This window comes from Gopherus evgoodei, chromosome 3 (genome assembly GCF_007399415.2).
Source record: "Gopherus evgoodei ecotype Sinaloan lineage chromosome 3, rGopEvg1_v1.p, whole genome shotgun sequence".
Taxonomy (NCBI): domain Eukaryota; kingdom Metazoa; phylum Chordata; order Testudines; family Testudinidae; genus Gopherus; species Gopherus evgoodei.
Genome location: NC_044324.1, coordinates 4142469 through 4160506, shown reverse-complemented (window position 1 = coordinate 4160506; position 18038 = coordinate 4142469). Strand labels below are relative to the sequence as shown.

At 42.6% G+C, this 18038-nt stretch overlaps 2 long non-coding RNA genes across 3 annotated transcripts in view; one reads left to right on the top strand and one right to left on the bottom strand.

Moving 5' to 3' along the window:
* The window catches only part of LOC115647786, a 22641-nt gene extending 15723 nt beyond the window's left edge, over positions 1-6918 (top strand). The window contains exons 3-4 of one of the 2 annotated variants that reach the window (XR_003999401.1): positions 4841-5315; positions 5678-6918. This is a non-coding gene — a long non-coding RNA (uncharacterized LOC115647786). Of the gene's footprint in view, positions 1-4840 lie in introns of both variants that reach the window. The other variant, XR_003999400.1, reaches the window with a different exon arrangement.
* LOC115647787 overlaps positions 1-18038 on the bottom strand; it is a 21965-nt gene extending 3927 nt beyond the window's left edge. The window contains exons 1-2 of the long non-coding RNA XR_003999402.1: positions 18005-18038; positions 463-542 (exon numbers count right to left, since the gene is read on the bottom strand). This is a non-coding gene — a long non-coding RNA (uncharacterized LOC115647787). The remainder of the gene's footprint in view (positions 1-462; positions 543-18004) is intronic.

Below are 18038 nucleotides of genomic sequence, written 5' to 3'. Positions count from 1 at the left end.
GATGTAGAAAGTAGGGAGAGCACAGCTTGATTTTCTGAGACAAGGCTGAACTTGCAATGCCAGCTGGAAGATTTTGAGTTATAAACAAACGGTGCAGCCTACTTATCTGAAAATCACTGAAGGGGAAAGATATGGAACAGTGGCATATCATTTTTAGAGTCACTTCTGTGAGCTTGGCAGCAATATCTGTAAAACTCAACCACAAACTATAGGTGAAAATAAAGTGTCTTTGGGAAAATAATGCATTTGCAGTTTTGGTATAACTACAGAGTATCCCTCTCTCTCAGGAGCGAGGCCTGACTTTGGAAATGGAGGGTTAAATCCTGGGTCTTACCTGAGAGATGGCCACATTAGGAATGGCAATGTAAGATTGCAGACTGGTCTGGAAGGGTGAAGGGAGTTCCAGTGTGCTGCTATTCAGCGTGCTGCTGTGGACTGAACACATGGAGTGGGGTTACTCACCTCTCTTGTTCCACGCCCACCTTCTAATTCCTCATTCACACAGAAGCACGAGACTGGCTGATTGAAACAAGCTGGATCATCTGAAAAGCAACAAGCGACACATTGGATTCATTCACCCACCAGGTCCCTCTTTTTAAAACCAATAACCATGTGAAGCATGCCTTGATTACGGTGATGCAAGCCCCATCTGTCATGGCCCTTTCAGAATGGCACAGAATGGGCTGGATGGTCCTGAGCCTCTCTCTCTCTTTGTACCTCTGGGACATGCACTGTAATTGAGATCACAGCTCCTACTGAATTATTCACGGCAGCTTTGAGTGTCAGTTTTATTATATACATGCGGATTACTCCAGCATGCTTTCCCCTGCAGGGGAAGGATCGATAGAGGAGTTCTCTCCTCCTGACTTTTCCGCCTGCATTTGTTCCTATTTCCACTACTCCTTATACCCAGACCTTGTTCCAAGTCCACCTGTACTCTTGATACCTAACACCTTGCTCCAGCAAGGGCCATACTCAGTTTTCATTTCAGCAGGGTGCTGCTAACACCTTGAATTCACTAAACTGAGTCCACTTTCTCTATGCACAGCATCTGCTTGCCCAGCACGTCAAAGTCCCCAACGCTCTCTGACCCAGGGTCTCTTGCTGCCCTTTAAGATCACTTCAGTTTAGCCATTAAGTTTCTGATCCTTGGGTCCTACTCATCTCCCTTCCCAATGTAATAAATATACCATATAACCTGTCTGCTTCATAGGTCAGGCTACTGCAGATTAATTCACATGCCCATTAAAGCCCATAGGGTCCCCTCCTATTGCCTCACTTCACTGGAGCGCAAGGATTCCTTGCATCTCCAGAGCAGTTACAGAGAACATATCCTAGTCTGTAATAAAGTGGCAATGGTAATGTACATTAAAGAATAATGAAATGCAGTGATATTTCAGGCCTGACAGTCCTATTTCTGGCAGTCTCCGAATTAATGTGCTAGGCTTTGTGCTGCAGCTGCTACTAGGAACCTTCAGAGTCTTTCTAAATACATGAATAGAGCTTCCAGCCCTTCAGTTCAAATCACTGCAGCTATTTATCCTGCCTTTGCTTTCACTGTACCCTTTTTTAATTTGGAATTTTAGAGTCTTTAGAGTAAGGAAATGCAGTAGCAAGTGCAATGCATACCAAATACTTTTTAGGAACAGGAGAGGGACTAAGGTCCGATATTCCACTTGAGTTCTGGACATCAGATACCTCTCAAATCCCCAGATAAATCTGGGAGTTCCCCCCCCCCAAGTCCTATTTCAGTTGCAAAAGGCCCCCTTCAGTCAGCATGTGGTTCCTCTCCACCTCCTAACCTGTCTTTCTAGAGGCAGGCCTGAGAGGTTAAGGGCCACAGATTCCTAGCTGGTGTAAACCAGCACAGCTCCACATATTTCAATGGAGTTTCGACAGTCTACACCAGCTGACAATGTGGCCCAAAAATCTACTGTACAATCTGTATTTGGAAAACAGTTCTGAATCCAATCGAATCCAGACTGAACAACTAATGTAGACAAGCAACATGCATTATGCACAAAGGCAGGACCTATCAGAGGCTGTAGTGTTGCAATAGGTATAGAATGCACTCCAAAGCATTCCACCGTATTGCAAAGAGGTATAGACTATCACTGGGCCCCATGCCATCACAGAATTGTACATTAGCCAATTGCATTATGGGGGTTTTCCATTCTCCTGTGAAGCATCAGGTATTAGCCACTGCTGGAGACAAGAGTATGGCAGCACGGAGCACTGATGGAGTATGGCAAATCCTGTGTTCCCAGGGACCTAACTGGCAAGAATAGAGTATGAGTTATCCTATCCTCCACTCTTCCCTGTTTGCCCTCAGCGATTTCAGTAACCTCTCATCTGTTGCCAGGCAGTTTTAGCACTTTGTAACCCCAGAGGCTTCTATCAGAGCGTGAGGAAAACACAAACCACAATTCAAACCTTTATGGGGCATAAAAGAAGATAGGTAACACCAGTGACCCCCTGCCCTTGTGACCCGCAACTCCTCCTGCCCTCCAAGGGGCCTGAAAGAAATATTGTTACAACAGAAGTGCGATAAAATTAGCTGAGATCCATTTCTAAGTCACATTTGGTGCCCTAATGGTAAAGGCTGCCACATTTCACACAATGGTGCCTCGTTCCAATAACTATAGCACCACAGATTTCCAAAATATCAGTGCAAAGGAAGAGATTTGCCTGCACCAGACTCAGGCCTGGAGAATTTCAGCTTCTCATTAACATCCCAGTCCAATACTTTGTACTTATCTCTGGCTTTGTTCCAAGTCTAATCAGGGGAACTCTGTTCTGAGAATCTGTTGCTGCCTTGTGTCTCTCCACGTCTAGAAATGGCCACACTTCCTGATGTAAATATTTAATAAAGAAAGTCAAGAGACCCAGGGGTAAAATATACTCTCAGCTATACTGAAGTCCCACTGAAGTCAATGAGGGTTGCACATAAGTAGTTGAGATCTGACAAAAATAAGGAGGGACAGGTAGATGTTTGCATGGAACTTGCAAGACTTTAATGGAAGAGTAGATTTGGAATCTCCTTAAAATCCCCAATACTTTGCGGTTTTTGCAAAGAACCTCTGAACAATTAAGCTCGAAGAATCATAACAGCTTCCTTTTTTCCAGCTGAAACTTTGTTTTACCAATGACTCATTATATTTATACCTTCTCAGAGAACATTTAAAGTTGTGTTTTGTCATCTCCTTATCTGTTGGCTTCCCATCAGCAGACAGTAAGAAGCTTTATTTATCCCCAGGTGTGGATGATACTAATAGAATCCCTCTCTGTAAAACTGTTTTCCATTTAAGCCTTGTCAGGCACCAATATACATTTATTCATGTGCGGCTTTTGTTTCAACATGTTTTATGAGAAGTATCTCCACCATAACTTGTGGTTTGAAGCTGTTCAAATAGCTGATGACATGCCTAGTACAGACGGAGAGGCTGATGATGGCTGAAAGCAGCAGTTAGTTTTGTAAAAGAAATTGCTGGAAAGGTAGAGCCATCATGCCTGGAAGATGAGTGAGTTCTTGCGTTCCTATTACTGCCATCCTCATCCTCATCCTTCCACACCCAATTACATTCTGACCTCACCTGTCACATTTTGCCCTGTTGAAAATTGTAAGCTGTGAGGGACAAGGACTATATTTTATTTTACATTTGCACAGCATCCAACACAATAGTAATAACAAGCCTTAGCTCTCATCTAGAGCTTTTCATCCATAGATCTCAAAGCACTTTACAAAGGAGGTCAGTATCATTGCTCCAATAAGGTCCCCATTGTGATGGGGTGCAACTGTAGTTCTGTTAATACTAACGTTGATTAAGTGTAATATAATCTAGGATGGAATGAGCTCATCCTAGCAGATCCATTCTTTAATTTCACTTGTGACGTATTTATCAGAGATAAAATGGTTATCTGAGTCCTTTCTTGCCTAACTCAGCATAAGAAAGGGAAGTCAGGATTACAATGTAGAATACTACCATAATCTGGTTTCAGATTTTCAAAACAGTGCAGGGGATTTAGACACTCACCTTCCATTAAAATGACCTCTGGTCATTTAAAAGGAGGCAGGAAGTCTAGAGAGCATATGGCGGGTGTGTGTGTGTGTGCGTGTGTGTGTGTGTGTGTGAGATCACAATGAGATCCTTGCTTAAAGATCCCACAAGAGGATGTGTGGCTGGGGTCAGGGAGTACTGATCACAGTGTTTCCATGAACTATAAAGAGAGAGTGACGAACTGAAACACAACATTCTAGGAGAGACCAAGCCTACTAAAAAGTACTGAAATCACACCGAGTGATTGGCAGACATAGTAAGGGACCGATATAAAGAGAGAGCAGGAAACCTGGTCTTTATGACAGACTGCTGTACTAATTTAACCATTCCCCACTTTCCCCACACAGGGAAAGGGAGAGCCTAAGGAGCAACGAGGAAATGTTACACATTCTCCCCAAGCAACACAACACTGATCACAAAAGGGTTTATAGTTCCTTTGGGAGCCTTTTTATTGTTTTCTTCAATGCCAGCAGAGGAAAGTCAAATTTAAACACACACATACCACAAAGTTATTAACCACAGGGAAGTCAGAATCCCTGCTCTTCCTCCGCTTCCAGCTGCTGCATGAATTTCGACCTAGCTGTTGCCACACCCATGATGCTTGTCTTAGAACTGCTTCTCTAAAAGAGATATTTAGAGGGTACGAAGCCCGGTTCTGGACCGCTATATGTCCTGTTCACCTGTCCCATTCATGTAATTGGCAACTGGCCATTTCTTTTCAGCTTGAGAAAGTCCTAATAGAAAGAAGTAAAAGACACTTTCTTTTGCATTTCTCTTGGCAGGGTCATCACTTTGCCACTCGGTTGGACCACTAATTTTGCCTTATAATGAACCATAACAGTGAAATGCATCCAAAAGAATGAATAACCAGCTGCTGACTGAACATTTAAAGTGACATACAATTATTTTCTTCTGAGAAACTACTGGCAGTTCACATAATGGATTTTCAAAGCCTTATGTGGCCTAAGATTACACTGAATAGCTGACCAATTCTGAACCTTCATGCCTGGTGAACTAGCTGCTACTTTGTTTGAAAGTCAAATGCAACATGTCCTGAACAACCAACCTAATTTAGTACCAAGTCTTCTAAGCTGAGACCTTGGAAGTGGACGCAGCCTGAAATCCAAATCCCAGAAGCGGATGTGAAACAATGACAGCATTCAATTTTTCTTAGTTTCATTGAGAGACCTAAGAGTGGCACTGTGACTTGGGTAGCTAACCCAAACACAGGGTTGCCAAGCTGCTCATCCAGCTGTGGTAAGAGCTGGTATTCTATTAAGTGCATCACTAACCCATCCATATGGGTAACACCCTGGCCAGAGTGGAATGTCAATCCCAGATACATCATCTCCAAAAAGGTGTCAGTGCAGAGGATGGTTCATTGTTGAAAAGCTGATCCAATGATCCTGAATCACCACTCACTGGAGGCTGGCATTACAATATTGAAAATTGCAGAAAACAAGTGTTTTTTGTTGTTGTTTTTTTAAAGGGCTTCCATACTGGAGAGAACTTTCAAACAGATCAAATCTAACTGTAAACCTTCCCCTTTTCATTATCTTTTTACTCAGCCACGTGAGTATGATTCAAGAAGGCTTTAGCTCAGGTTTTCTCTCCCACAGGCTGCCTTTTGTTCTTCTTGTTTGACCCTGAAAGCGACATCATGCTGCTGAATTTTTCACATCACAATCATTTCCCAGATGTGAAGATTATTAATTCCGTGCAGGATTTCAGGTGAGATGGGCTGTGAAAATGCTACATTGCCAGAGGGTGGACAGATACTAGAGCAGACAACCAACCAGTAGAGTCCCCTATCTAATCTGGAGGCCCAGTCGCATGCACAAATACAAGGTAAAAAATTATGCACATGACAGGGAATGCAGAAGACCCTAATCCTGCATTAATAAGAGCACTGTGGTGTGTTTGCCAGGTTTCCCCTGCCTTGTAGTAAGATCCTAAGATGGGAGTGTATAACTCAGTATATCACTTGTACTTAAGAGACTTGCATTTAAGCCCATAGCTCCTCCACACCCTGCATGTTATATATTCTGCATTCTTGAGACTAAGGGAGTGGGCTTGGGATTTAATTCCAGTGAGTATGAACGACTATGCACATCAGATCACCCTACTTGTGCTCATGCATAGCCTCCACTTACACTTGTGCTGCAGCCCAACAACTCTGCACAACCTGTAAGGACTTGGAGGACCGAGGCCTTTGTGTTACCACAGCTAAGACTCAGACTTGGACTCTGGTGTGGGTCTGTATGGAGCAGCTATATGAAATAATCCAGAATAATTCATTTTACCCTTGCCTGTGCTGGTAGAAGCTGGAATGAGATAGTCTCCTCTGGAAGTCACCCCACACTGGCCTTGCATTCTGCTGGGAGTCACATATCTCTAGCTGAACAGGAAGGAGCTGTGTTAAACGGGTCTTTATTGGAGATCACCTTCCTGGTTGAGCTATTAGGTGCTGTGCTGAACTCTATCAGCTTGCTGGTAAGAATTCTATATAGCTTGTCTCAGCTGGGAGTCGCCCTCTGCAGATCTTATACAGTAATGGAGAAACTCCTTATTAAAAAGTAATTATTTTCAGTAATACCAAAGGAAAAACCTCTGGCCTGGCAAAATTTCTAGAGTGGTTTTTCAACCCTGAGATAGGGCTAAAATCTATAACTCTAAACTTGCAGATTCATCTGCTATTGCCTTGTAAAAGTCCCAAGGAACAGCGAAGAACAGTAACACCAAGCTTTCATATAGCCTTTTTTCAACAGTAGATCACAAAGTGCTTTATGAAGTAAGGTCATTATCATTATCCCCATTTTACAAATGGGGAAACTGAGGCTCAGGGAGGGAAACTGACTTGCCCAGGGTCATAAGAATGGCCATACTGGGTCAGATCAAAGGTCCATCTAACACAGTATCCTGTCTTCCGACAACGGCCAATGCCAGGTGCCCCAGAGGGAATGAACAGATCAGGTAATCATCAAGTGATCCATCCCCTGTCGTTCATTCCGAGCTTCTGGCAAACAGAGGCTAGGGACACAACCCCTGCCCATCTTGGCTAATAGCCATTGCTGGACCTATTCTCCATTAATGTATCTAGTTATTTTTTCAAACCTGCTACAGTGCCGGGCTTCACAACATCCTGTGGCAAGAAGTTCCACAGGTTGACTGTGCATTGTGTGGAGAAATACTTCCTTCTGTTTGTTTTAAACTTGCTGCCAATAAATTTCATTTCAATTGAAATTTGCTCACTCAGCAGGACAGTGGCAGAGGCAGGAATAGCAGCCGGGTTTCCTGAGTTCCAGTCCAGTGCTCTATCCACTACATCCCACTGATGAAACAATACAGAGTGCGCCTCAGAAAGCACTGGAGGGAGTAATGCAGTGCCATGCAACAGGCTTGCCCCCCAACCTAGGACAGATCAGTGGCACCTCAATTTTGTTAACATTTGCCAGAATCTGTGGTCCAGATTGAACATGGCTCAATGTGTATGTTAAACCATCTGAAGTGAACTCAGTATTTCTTCTGAGGATCCTGAAATAACACATCAGATTTAGATTCAGCTCTACAAACATATGAAAATGCTAAGGACAGAGAACACCATGGTGTGAGAGGAAAACCAGAGCTGTTTATTCAGTCTGATTACATCAGAGACACTAGGACTGTCATGCGCAGCCCTGACATCTGTTTTCTGCCACTGAAGCAGAGGAAACTACACAAAGAAAACTTGATGCCCTTAAATATTTCTTTACTTAATCCTTCAAAAGACAATGTAGGTACCTTCCCTCTGTCCCTCCCCTTTCCCACCCCCTTGCACGTCTACTGTACAAAAGGAAATCATTAAGCAACTGTACATGTAATGGGGGGTGGGGAATGGCAGACTGCCAACCTCAGGAAGAATCAAACACAAATCTCTCATCCCCACTCTCATGATGCGTTTAGTCATCATCTCCTCCTGCAGTTTAGGGGAAAATCTCGTAGGGAGGGCTTGCATGGGTCTCTGGAATTTGATCAATTGTGCAGGGTCTGACTGAGTGGGCAGGGCTTGTTGAGGTGTGCAGCAACTGCTCAGATATACATGACTCACCCAGGTGTGCAGTGCTTGCAGGGATGTGCTGGAGTAGACAGGGTTTGGCTGGGTGAGCTGCTCATGAGCAAACTATCCGAGGAATGCTTTAGTTTGTCAACTATCCCATACCTGAGTTATGACAGATTGATAGATTCAGAGAACCTGTGACTGAAGCTGTCATTTTTTTTTACAGGCTTGCCAAGCCTCAGCACCCACATTATATTTTATTAATTATTCATTGTTGGATAATTTTGGAAAAACAAAATGGCAGCTGAATGTCAAATATTAATCACAGCAGCAGCAAAATTTACCTTCATGTCAACAGCTATGTCAGAAAGAATCCTCTGTTTTTCAGCTGTAGGTTAAATATTCTCTCTCTGGACATCTGGATGGCAAAACCCTTTAATAGAATCTCAATTTGAGGATCAGTTTATTAATTTATTTACATATGTATCATTTTTATGATTAAATGAATTAACAACAACTATCAAAGCAAATATACTTTTAAAATGTGAGTCAGGGAGAGGGTGAGTAAGAGGCCAATAGCCACTCAAACACCAAAGATTTATAGCTTTTCTTAGCCAAATTCTACAGTAATGTTGTTGTAATCAGCTCCTGAGAGCCGTGAAATAACACCAAGACAAAAAGGGAGAGAGCCAAGGAAGGAAGCAGAGTCTTATTTAACTTATGAAATGTTCTACATGACTGTTACCTATATTTAGTGCTCTTTTTCAATAAGATGTAGCGATTATGGTGAGTAATTATTGTCAAACGGTATTTTATTAGCAGTTAAAAACAGTGCTCAGCACTGTGCAAGACACCAAAATAAAGACAGCCCTTGTCCTGAAGAGAGACACAGACAACGGGGGGCCTGATTCTCTGTAGCTCTGCTCCTTGTGTACCACTTTCCTCTCGCACGAAGGGGATGCAAAAACATAATCAAATCAGAATAGAGATGCTTGAACTTGATGCCGTGTCCAAGGGTAAGCCAAAGGAGGGATCCAAAGAGTGGGAGTGGCAAGTTCAGTTCAACGGACCACCAAGATAATTTTAGCAGATATATTTTGAATGAATGCATGGCAGGCAAACGTTACCACTTGAACATCAGCCTTTGTATTTCTAATTCTCAGGAATGTATGGGCATCTTCAGTCAGAATACTGCCCAGTTGGAGCACCGGGTAGCCTATGCAGCTTGGCAGAGAAGCTGGGCAAAGTTTATGTTGAATTTGGCATCGCAGAGATATACTTTAAAACTAGGTTTCAGAGTAGCAGCCATGTTAGTCTGTATCCGCAAAAAGAACAGGAGTACTTGTGGCACCTTAGAGACTAACACATTTATTTATTTAAAACTAGTTAAACTTTACTTGCCTGCCTAAAACTCTAAGCTGAAATCAGTTAATCAACTCATAGAAACTAGAGATGGAAGAGACCTAATAGATCAAGTCTCTTCCATCCCTCAAGGTGGCTGATGGAGGTGAAATAATATACACTGAATGTGCGTTTGGGTTCAGCCGAAGCCCAGTCTTCACTAGTGGCTTGGTCTCTCCTTACTGCTTATCCAGAAAGGAACACTGGGCAGGGGAGAGAGGATGTATTTTGCAGTCACAAACACCAATAATGAGAGGCTTTCTTGGTGCAGCAGAGGAGACTGGCAGATATTCGATTCACGGTTCTTCTGGTTAAAAGCTTTGGAAATTCTTAAGGCGTTGCTGTGAAACAAGAGTGTTCCCCTGGGAATTAAGAGAGTGACTCTCTGTCCTGCCCTTGGGAGCAGCTTTACCTCTTGAGGGCCCCTTTGCTACAAGGGAGTCAGATGTTTAGTTTCATCTCGTGAAGCTCTGGAATTACCACACATTTTACTTTTACACACTGAAGAGGAAAAACAAGGAGAAATTTTAGAAAGCACTGTGGTTAAATAGCCTTTACCACTAGCAACCTTCTGCCTCCAAGAATTAGTCCTCTTCCTAGCAGGGACAAACCAGAATTTGTCTACCCACTCTCTGGGAGTGGCATTGAGTTGTTTGGAATGGGGGTGAGGGGGAGGGAAGAAGGGACGGTAACTAAAACAAAGCATAATTGTAAAGATTTTAAAGCCTGTTTTTCTTCCTTCATGAACTAGACTGTTCCATCAGTGCTGGTTGACATAAGGAGTCTTTGGAATATTTACCATCTACAGAACCTCTCTAGCTACTTAAGCATTGCTATTTTGCCTTTGATGGTTTGTATTACCTAAACTTTACTTGCTCTAATACCCAAAACAAATTTGCAGCACAGCATGTCACCAGACGTGGATCCTAAGTTCCAACAGCTTTAAAATAGACCAGAACACTTTGCTTCCCAAACAAAGGTACTTTGTTAAAATAGAATTTCATATTCTCTCCCCTGTATATGTTGTAGAACTACTGTACACCCAAGTGAACTGTTAAACCGCTGAACAGTAGAAGCTTAAGTGTGCCATTAATTTCTGGGTGACTTTTGGGTTATCTTTCAGGGAATTATGAAACCAGCAGCTGTTGCAGTAATGGTATTCTTACACATTTTCTTTTCTTGTGGATAAAAAGCTAAATGACTTCAACAGTGAAAAGGGTCAATTCTACACATTGCACCAAATTTTCAAAGGGGCCTCAAACCAACCTCCAAATTTGAATCCACAACATGTACATTGAAAAGCTTGACTGAGTGCACAAATGGCACTGCTGCATCCAGACAATTCCTGCAAGTGCTGCTTGTGCAACCAGACTCAGGTTTTCATAGACACAAATAATCCACAACATTTTGGACAGTTTTCCTTTTAAGTTTTCCTTCTATGTCATGTCACACCTGATAAGAACATAAGAATGGCCATACTGGGTCAGACCAAAGGTCCATCCAGCCCAGTATCCTGTCTGCTGACAGTGGCAAATATCAGGTGCCCTAGAGGGAGTGAACCTAACAGGTAGCGATCAAGTGATCTCTCTCCTGCCGTCCATCTCCACCCTCTGACAAAAACAGTCTAGGGACACCATTCCTTACCCATCCTGGTTAATAGCCATGAATGGACTTAACCTCCATAAATTTATCTAGTTCTTTCTCTCTGATGCTTTGGGGGTGAGCTTCCAGACTACGGAGAAGGCTTAAACATTTAGTTCTACACATCATACAGACATTGTTTTATTTTCCAATACAGTTAATGGGAAAAACATGCTGTCCTAGACTGGTCATTTGGTTTTCCTGTAAAATACATGCTGGAGAAGCGGGTTGCTGAATAAAAGTTAACAATGGTAAAATGGCATAGCTGGATTCAAGGTAAACAAGGAGAGGTGCCACAAGAGAGAAGACTGATCTAAGCAGAAGTACTTCCTGTACAGTTCTTAACCCTAAATCAAATGTCCAAGATTAGTACACTGGAACGTGCCCAACATGGGAGCTGGCTAAAATGTGCAGCTGCTTGCTTTTTTCCAGTTAACTGGAGAAAGAGAGAAGGAGATTAAGAAAATAATAGATATGCATGGGAGGAGGGGAAAGGGAAAGAGAGACAAACCAAAACACAAAAGGGGTGCTTTAAACATAGTTCCCAATGTTAATGCCCCACCTAATTTTTGCACGAATGATTATGTGAGCTACCAAACACTGGAGATGTGTTGCTAACATTTGCTTTTTTGTTTTGTAAAAATGCTGGATTTAGGTGTATTTCGTTTGGCTGGGTATTTGCTGTGGATTCCAGCCGAAAAGGATTTGTGAAGCAAACAGCCAAATCAGAGGAACTATTTTCTTGTATTTTTAGGAAACCGATAAAAACTCAGAAACTGCTAACTGTGCTTTTTGTGTAAAGTTTTTTTTACTCAAATCTAGGGATTCAGTGGAGGACCCCTAAACTCATCTCAGTTGTAACCTCACCCAGATGCGAGACTTCCCTGGAAAGGTGAAAGGCCAGTGCATTAACAATTCACTTGTGCCATTTAGTTCCGGAATCCTAGCCAGCATTTATTAATTCCTTGCTTCTCTGACATGGCTATTTGGGAGAGGAGGAACACGCATGCCAAGAAATCAAGGATAAAAGAAATCGTAAAACATAAAAGTAAGGATGCAAGAAAATGTAGGCAGGAGGCAAAACTGTGTTCCTTGTGCGAGGCTGGCTGACCTGGCAGTGTCACTAGACACCTGACTCCACCGTGCTTTGCTACAGAGCTCTGAACCTCTTTGCACACGTCTCTATTTCTCTTTGAGTGTTGTTTTGACGGAACTCTCTCTTGTCATTTACTGACAGCCTAGTCTGAACATGTTCATTGTCTCTTTACAAACTCCTCCTAGAGCAGGAGTGTATTCTGGGTGAAACACCTTCATGTGGCTTAGAAAATGTTTCTTCCATTCAGGAGAATGCATTCAACAGCAGCAGCAAGGGGTGTAAGCAGGGGGTGGAGCAAAGGAGCGTTTATTGTCTCTAACTTTAGATTAGGGCTGAATAATTGGATGGGCATTAACTTTTGTAAATGTCAAGTATCAGAGGTGTAGTCATGTGAGTCTGGATCTGTAAAAGCAGCAAAGAGTCCTGTGGCACCTTATAGACTAACAGACGTTTTGGAGCATGAGCTTTCGTGGGTCAATACATGCATCTGACGAAGTGGGTATTCACCCACGAAAGCTCATGCTCCAAAACGTCTGTTAGTCTATAAGGTGCCACAGGACTCTTTGCTGCTTTTACAGATCCAGACTAACACGGCTACCCCTCTGATACTTGTGCATGTTAAGATAATGATAAGAATAATCAACTATTCTGCTTCAAAACATCAGCTGATCACCTTCAAGGAGCAGAAAAGAATCCACATTCCTTCACCTTCCACGTATAACATTGAACCAATAACAATGTGTTATGGAGGGTTCTCTGTCCTCAGAAACATCAGGCACAATCCATTGTTGGAGGCAGGATAACAGACCGGTGGACCTGATTCGATATGGCAACTCCCTCCTACATACCTAATTTGACCAGTTTTCCTGCGGCTGCAATCTCCTTCATGTATACCAATTAGGTACGGTCCTTAGGCTCCTGGCAAGTTTGCTAATGCGATTCATGGCTAGGCAGTATTTTAGTAGGAGTACCTGCTCTAGTTCCACGTGGTAGTGCCCCATATCCATAAGAAAAGGTGATCTCTGAAAGCAGTGTCCCCAATGGTCTATGTTTTCCATTACTGAGCTGTCTGTAGCCCTGGAAGCTTCTGAAGTGCATGCCATGTACTGGCCAAGAAGGTCTCATGCTCTTGGCCTTTGCAAATTTCTGAGCAATGCAACAAGAAAAGCAGCTGCGGGTATTTCTTTGAAGTCAGGTATGAGGAGGAGGAAAGATCCCGAATTGTTACAAACTGTGGGGGGTAGGAAGGGGAAAGAACCATCTGTCTGGAATTTTCTAAAGGCCTTGTAACTCACCATGAGATTTTCAGTTCAACTACTGTTAGGAGAGGAGTAACCAGTCAGCTTATGTATCACATTACAGCTGTGCTCTTTCTGTTGCTTTTCAAATGGAGGTCACTGAAGGCTAATTATGGATTGTGCTTCCTCCGGTTACATCGGTAGAAAGATAAAAAGGGGGAGCTGCTTTGTCCCAGAGCCTCAAACACCCATATTTTTCCTGAGCCATAATGCTCATTTTCTACATGCTTTTATCCTCCCCCTCACCCCCGCCACCTCTCATCTCCCATGCTGGGCCCTCAGTCATGCTGCTTACACCTAAAAAAATAAAGAGTTTGAGGGATGGAACTTCTGGCAGGACAAAGCAAACTGGCAGGACAGCTCTTGGCAGAACACAACAAACATACGCAGCAGCAAACTCCAAGATGAGTGAAAAATGGCCCCTGAAGTGACAGAGGGAAAGACAGCTATGATGTGGCTGCCCTACGGGCCTGAGTGGCAACACAGAATGCAGGGGCTTAAAGTAACAGACTGAAGCAGATGGGAGCCCTGCAAAACATGTCTCAGAGGAGCCTCCGATAAGCAATCAGCAGCTCCATTTTTCTATATTTAGGGCTTTCCCCTTTACTCGCTCTCTTTCCTAAAAGGTTTACAGAAACAAACCAGAAGAAAAAGACACTTGCTCTCTCCCTGAAGAACTGAGAAACTAGCACTACTCATTCCCTGCAATGAGTCAGTGTACCCAGCATGTGAGGCATACTGTACATACTCTGCATTTCCTGGTGCTAAATTGACAGGCCATTTGCAAATGTGGGGATACTTCTGTGAATTTCACAGATGTTTTATTATCCTGCTTGAGCTTGTGTTTCTAATGGGTAAAAAAGGTGTAAGATTGTGAGACATTTTGATGTATCGCATCTCCTGATAGCGTATCACCTAGTGTTACCTCCCCAGGTCATTGCCATGTACTTCATTCTCACCACCAAATACATCTTGAGAGTTGCAGGGGGGCACAATTACAAGCAAAAGCCCAAAGTCTGCTTGAGATGAGCTAAAATGTTGCAGGGAAGATTTAGATTTTATTCTGCCCAACCAGAACTGCTGGAGTAAAACAAAGGGTCGTTCAATCCCTTTAGCTGATGGCATCTAACAATCTGAGTTTCTGTTGTTCTTGGCACTGATCTAAAAGGCCATGCTCAATCCACCAGAATCAAAATCCTACGTGTTAATCACAAAGGAGAACAACGTCGTCTTTTCTGCTGTAGAAATGGCCACTTCTTCCTACTTTTCAGTACAAAATTATCTACTGCTTGCTTTTGCTCTTGGTCACATGGAGTTGGGTTTTTTATCTTCACTAAATGAATAAAATGTCTCTGGGCCTTAATGAATAAAATAAATCGAAGGGTAAATACAGGGTATTTACACATATACACACACACAAATGCTGGCATGCAGAAGACAAGGATGTTTCTTCTTTTTTCACCGCTGGTAGCTGGGATGCTTTTGCATTGTATGGGTACTGGATACTACCAGAATACTGTAAACAGTCTACAATTTATTTGTTTACCCCTGCTAGCTTGAATATAAATAACCTGCTGGTGGGATCAGTTTGTCAATTGGGCTTCGAGGTGTGGTAAGTGCCCAAGAGATAGAAAACCAGCTTTTCTTATAGCTCATATGTAGTTCTATGGAGGGCGAAGAATTGCAGAAATGAAAACAATGCAGAGGCCCCTCTCCCCTCCCCCCATTTCCCGCCTCCCCTCCTTCTTCTTTCCCGCCTTGCTTCTGTTTGTTTTGCTTTCTCTCTTTCTGAATGAACCCCCCCCCCCCCGCCCGCCGCCCCATTCTCTTTTCCGCCCCCTGCTCAGGCCCCAATGCTGGTGCCTCTTTCTTGGAACTGCGCTGCATGCCAGTTGGAGGCCAGTGTGGGGAGGGGAAGCAGGGAAGGGGAGGGGGCAGAGGGAGAGAGCTTTCCTGCAAATCACATGATTACCCAGCTTATATAAATCACAGCTTGTTTTTCTCCATTTGCTGTAGATTTAAAGGCACAGGGTCTCGTTTTCAGAGAGGAGTCTTGTTCGGCCATTTCAAAGTCAGGCCTCAGTCCTGGTGTCATGCACATAAAGAGGGAGAGAGATCCTTAAGGTCTTTTTATCAGTATTAGAATAAGTCAGTAGATTGCACTTTCTGATTCAAGGAGAGGACACAGTCATGATAATAAAAGATGCACAAATCCTAGGGCATGCCATAAGCTCTATACAAACAACTTCATTAAAATGCAGCCATATCTGTGGTGAAAGACGACAGCTAGGGAACTACACCCTGCACACCACCAGCTGAGGAAAATTTTGGCAACTGAGGCAAACATTTTCCTTCTAAGAAAGCACCACAGGATCTTTAAAGTCAACCTAAAGCAGGCAACGCCTTGATTTTTTGAGAGTCATGTACAGTGAAGTGTGTGAAACTCAAGTTTATCTACCATGGAAGAATGAAGTGGTGAGTCAGTCCAGCCAGAGGAGTATAGATATATCAAATCTGATGGTTACATTCATCCGGATAGTTACATTCAGCTTCCACTGTTCAAGAAACTATTAAGAAAAAACAGGAACTTGTCTCAAATAGCAAAGCTAGAAAGCTATTAACTACAAAAGTAAGGTAGATGCAAATAACCATTCTATAGAAAGAGTTGGCTAGCTGGCGGAATTTTGGAAAGCACTCTGAAGGTGCCATGCTAAGAATTCTTAGCCCTTGGGTTTGTGAGGAAGAGCAAAGAGTGTTAGCTATGATGTTCATTTCAGTCTCCAGGGGATTTTAGAAGACCGAGGTCTGGTCCACACTACGGGGGGAAATCGATCTTAGATACGCAACTTCAGCTACGTGACTAACGTAGCTGAAGTCGAATATCTAAGATCGGATTACTCACCCGTCCTCACTGCGCAGGATCGATGTTCGCGGCTCTCCCTATCGATTCTGCAACTCCGTTGGGGTTGATGGAGTTCCGGAATCGATATAAGCGCGCTCGGGGATTGATATATCGCGTCTAGATGAGACGCGATATATCGATCCCTGAGCAATCGATTTTAACCCGTCGATACGGCGGGTAGTCTGGACGTAGCCTTAGATAAATCTCTGCCTCTTGTCCTTCTAGGAAGTTTTCCAACTACCCTTCATTCTGTATGACACACCTATATTAGTGCTAACATCTCTCTCCATCCTATGCAAACCTATAGGTGAGTGGACTCACTTAGGAAGAGGCCACAACGGGAAACCAGATGACTGTCTCTCCATTTGTCATGTTGTGCATTTCAGACCACATTCCAGTGAATGCTGTGTTGTCAAATAAAATGAGGACCAAGTACTAATTTCTTTCATAGAAACAAAGCAGAAACTGAGAGGAAATGGAAAAACTTAAAAGAAATATTTTTCTGCAAATGTTAAAAAGCTAAATTATTTTTTCACCAAGTTTTTTTTGAGGGGGGTAGGGGAGTTATATATTTTAATGAGGGGGTGCTAATGTTGAAACTAGGGCTGTCAATTAATTGCCGTTAACTCTCATGATTAACTCAAAAAAATTAAACTGTGATAAAAAAATAATCTTGATCAATCACCGTTTAAACCAACAGAATACCAATTGAAATGTATTAAATAAATGTTTTTCTACATTTTCAAATATATTGATTTCTATTACAACACAGAATACAAAGTGTACAGTGCTCACTTTATATTATTTTTATTATAATTTTTACAGTGCAAATATTTGTAAACAAAAGAAATAGTATTTTTCAATTCACCTCAAACAAGTACAGTAGCACAATCTCTATCCTGAGAGTGTAACTTACAAATGTAGATTTTTTTTGTTACATAACTGCACTCAAAAACAAAACAATGTACAACTTTAGACCCTGCAAGTCAAATCAGTCCTACTTCTTGTTTAGCCAATTGCTAAGACAAACAAGTTTGTTTACATTTATGGGAGATACTGCTGCCTGCTTCAGTGTCACCTGAAAGTGAGAATGGGCGTTCACATGGCACTTTTGTAGCCAGTGTTGCAAGGTATTTACATGCCAGATATGCTAAACATTTGTAAGCCCCTTCATGCTTCAGACACCATTCCGGAGGACATGCTTCCATGCTGATGATGTTCGTTAAAAAAAGAGAGTGTTAATTAAATTTGTGACTGAATTCTTTGGGGGAGAATTGTATGTCCCCTGCTCTGTTTTACCCGCATTGTGCCTTATATTTCATGTTACAGCAGTCTCAGATGATGACCCAGCACATACTGTTTGATTTATGAACACTGTCACTGCAGATTTGACAAAATGCAAAGAAGGTACCTATGTGAGATTTAGCTACAGCACTCAACCCAAAGTTTAAGAATCTGAAGTGCCATCCAAAATCTGAGAGGGACGAGGTGTGGAGCATGCTTTTGGAAGTCTTAAAAAAGCAACACTCATGCAGAAACTACAGAACCCGAACCACAAAAAAGAAAATTAACCTTCTGCTGGTGGCATCTGACTCAGACGATGAAA